Raw genomic sequence first — 3,666 nt, forward strand, 5'->3', positions numbered from 1 at the left:
GCCACCTAGTGTATGGGATTTTGTTGAATCAGTCCTAGGAAACTAACAGAGGGGATTACTGTGAGTGGAACTTACTTCTACTACATATTACAACTCTTCTTGGTTGAAAATTATTTTGGAAGAAAAATAATGTTTTTGTGGTTTATTTTCCTGAATGATCTAGATATTCTGTCTTCAAATGATAATTTTGCATACTTCTTTCCAGTCATTTGTCTTTTATTTAAGTACCTTTGAGTATGTGTGTGAATATATCTGTCAAAAAAAATTTCCTTTATTACTAGTTTGTAAGGTTCTTTTTGTTTTTTTTAAGATTTTATTTATTTATTTGACAGAGAGATCACAAGTAGGCAGAGAGGCAGGCAGAGAGAGGAGGAAGCAGGTTCCCTGCTGAGCGGAGAGCCCTATGTGGGGCTTGATCCCAGGACCCTGGATCATGACCTGAGCTAAAGGCAGAGGCTTTAACCCACTGAGCCACCCAGCCACCCCATAAGGTTCTTTTTAAAAGTAAAAAGTAGCAGATGCCTGGGTGGTTCAGTTGGTTGAGTGACTGCCCTCAGCTCAGGTCATGATCCCAGGACCCTGGGATCAAGTCCTGCATTGGGTTCCCTGCTCAGTGGGGAACATGCTTCTCCCTCTGCCTGTTCTGCCTGTTCTGCCTGTCACTCCCCCAGCTTGGGCTCTTCTCTCCCTCTCTGACAAATAAATAAAACAAAATAAAATAAAATAAAATAAAATCTTTAAAATCAAATTAAAAGTAGGTATGCAATTTGAATAGCTTCTTGTTGTCTATTAAAGTAATGTTTTTCTTTTACTCTATTTCATTATGTAATATATTATAGTGGTCCATCTCCAGCATTAAACGAACTTTGCATTTTGGGATAAGAGCTCCTTTACCACTTGTGGGTGCCAACTCTAACATTCTTCCAATAGGTAAAATCAGAAACACAAGTCTATCAGCAAACCCCAATACACCATGGTGCATTATCCTGGTTGTTGACTAAACTTTCTGACTGAACGGATCTGACCCACCCTAAATGGGTAATTCGGTATGATAGCTACAAACCCTGCATCAGACTTTCAGAATACCCTTCTGTTGGTGTGTCCATGGACTTCTCATCTGCCTTGATTTCTCTTCTCTTGCTTTGAAGAGCCCTTCCACTGGAGTTGTGCCGGTGGAGGTAAGAGAAGTTAAGAGAGCACTCACCTTCCACGTGAGCGCTTCTTACACAGCTCTAAGTGTCTCATTGCCTCCTCACACTTCCCAGGGTTTTGTAAATGTCTTTGCTCAATAAGCCCTGAAATGCTTGGACCTCTACCCACCGGTGTTACTCTCAGCAAATAATCATGCCTCCTAATCTCGAGTCAGATGAAGTCTGACTTCATCAGATGAGCTACCTCAGAGTTTCTCAATCTCCATATTTCTTCCTCTATCACCAATTTTCTTGGTGCTTTTTCCAGCACTACAAGAAAGACAATCTCTTCCTTTCTGAAGCCTGATGAACACCTATACGTGGAGAATGCTATGGATCTCTATTTTATTTTGTATTTTTTTAAAAAGATTTTATTCATTTATTTGACAGGCAGAGATAACAAGTAGGCAGAGAGGCAGGCAGAGAGAGAGAGAGGGAGGGAGGAGTAGGTTCCCTGCTGAGCCTTATTTGGGGCTTGATCCCAGGACCCTGAGATCATGACCTGAGCCCAAGGCAGAGGCTTAACACACTGAGCCACCCAGGTGCCCCAAGAATGCTATGGATCTTGAGACTCAGTCAGTCCTTAACAGAATCCAATTCTTGTCTTAACAGAACAAACAACACCTATTTCCTTGGCTCCTTCAACCTCTGTAATACTGGTCATCTCTCCCTTGTTTGGACCCTTCATACAAGTGATCTGCCCTCACACCCAACACCTTAATTTCGACCCAAGTGACCTCTTACAATAACTGGTCTATCTTTCCTCTTGTTGTATATTGGCATCCCCTTCATTTTTGCCTCTCCAGCCTGCTGCCTGGAATGTGGATGCCACCTAGACCACAAAGACCAGGACTTTGTTCCTGGAGACAGTGGAGCAGATAGTGGGAGGGAACCTGGACCCTGAACGCTGCAGAGTAGAGCTGCCATGTTGGTCTGAGACCGCATGTTAGGGTGTTTTGTTTTGTGTTGGGGGATGCGGCACGTTTTTTACTTTAACCTGAATTTATGAAAACTCTCGGTAGTTTAAACAGATTAGCTCCTTCAGGGAGAAACATATATATGTAAATACAATCACAAATTAGTTTACATAAAAATTTTAATAATTTCTCCTGAGTTGCAGCCCTGCCACTTTACCAAAAGCTATCTCAAAAGTCACTGATTGTAACATTTAGCTCAGCCTTTTTGGACTGCACAGATCTCTGCAGTATTTGAAATCATCAACCAAACATTCAGTCTTCAAACTTTTTATTCTCTTGGCTTTGGCCAGGACCTGCCTTACCTGTGGTAGGCAGATAATGACCTTCCCCCTGCACCACTATCATCCCCCAAGGTGTCTATGTCCCAGTCTCCTATGAATATGTTACCTAACATGACGGAAGGAACTTTGCAGGTGGGATTAATTTAAGGATCCTTAAATGAGGAGATAATTCTGGACCATCCAAGTGAACCAATGTAATCACAAGGGTCTTTATAAAAGAGAGGTAGGATGGCCAATAAGCATATGAACATGTTCAACATCACTAACCATTAGAGAAATGTAAAGCAAAGCCATCGTGAGATACCACTTTCTACCCATAAGGATGGTTACTATCAAAACAAACAACAAACAACAACAAATGTTGGCAAGAGTGTGGAGAGATTGGAGCCCAGTGCACTGCTGATGGAAATGTAAAAAGGTGCAGCTGCTATGGGAAACAATTTTGGCAGTTCCCAAAAAATTAAAAATAGAATTACCATGCAATACAACAATTCCACTTTGGTTATATGCCCCAAAGAATTGAAAGCAGGGTCTCAGAGAGATATTTATATACCCATTTTCATAGCAGCATTACAATAGTGCAGTATTAAAATTTATACAAAATATATATTTAGGCATTCAGCTAAAGGCATTCAGCTCAAGAATTGCTTGGTGTTGTCAGGGGAAGAACTGGGTCTGGGAACTGAAAAAAAAAAAAAAAAAAGCCCAAAACTAGAAACAAACTGAGTAGCCCCCAATATTTGAATGGATATCCAAAAGGTGTGTACACAAAATATTATATTATCTAGCCGGCGCCTGGGTGGCTCAGTGGGTTGAGGCTCTGCCTTCGGCCCAGGTCATGATCTCAGGGTCCTGGGATGGAGCCCCGCATCAGGCTCTCTGCTCAGCAGGGAGCCCGCTTCCCTTCCTCTCTCTCTCTGCCTGCCTCCCTGCCTACTTGTGACCTCTGTCTGTCAAATAAATGTATAAAATCTTTAAAAAAAAAAAAAAAGAGATTCTGACACATGCTATGACCTGAACTTTCAGATATTATGCTAAATGAAATAAACCAAATACAAAAGGACAGGGATGGTAGGATTCCAATATACAGAGTAGTCCAAATTTATAGAAACATGATGTAGAATTCTGCTTGCTAGGGGTTAGGAGGAGTAGTTGTTTAATGGGTATAGTGTATGAATATATTTAATAATACCAAACGGTACCCTCAAAAATGGTTAA

The sequence above is a fragment of the Mustela putorius genome, unplaced genomic scaffold (assembly GCF_011764305.1).
Source record: "Mustela putorius furo isolate JIRA1106 unplaced genomic scaffold, ASM1176430v1.1 tig00537293_pilon_pilon_pilon, whole genome shotgun sequence".
Taxonomy (NCBI): Eukaryota; Metazoa; Chordata; class Mammalia; order Carnivora; family Mustelidae; genus Mustela; species Mustela putorius.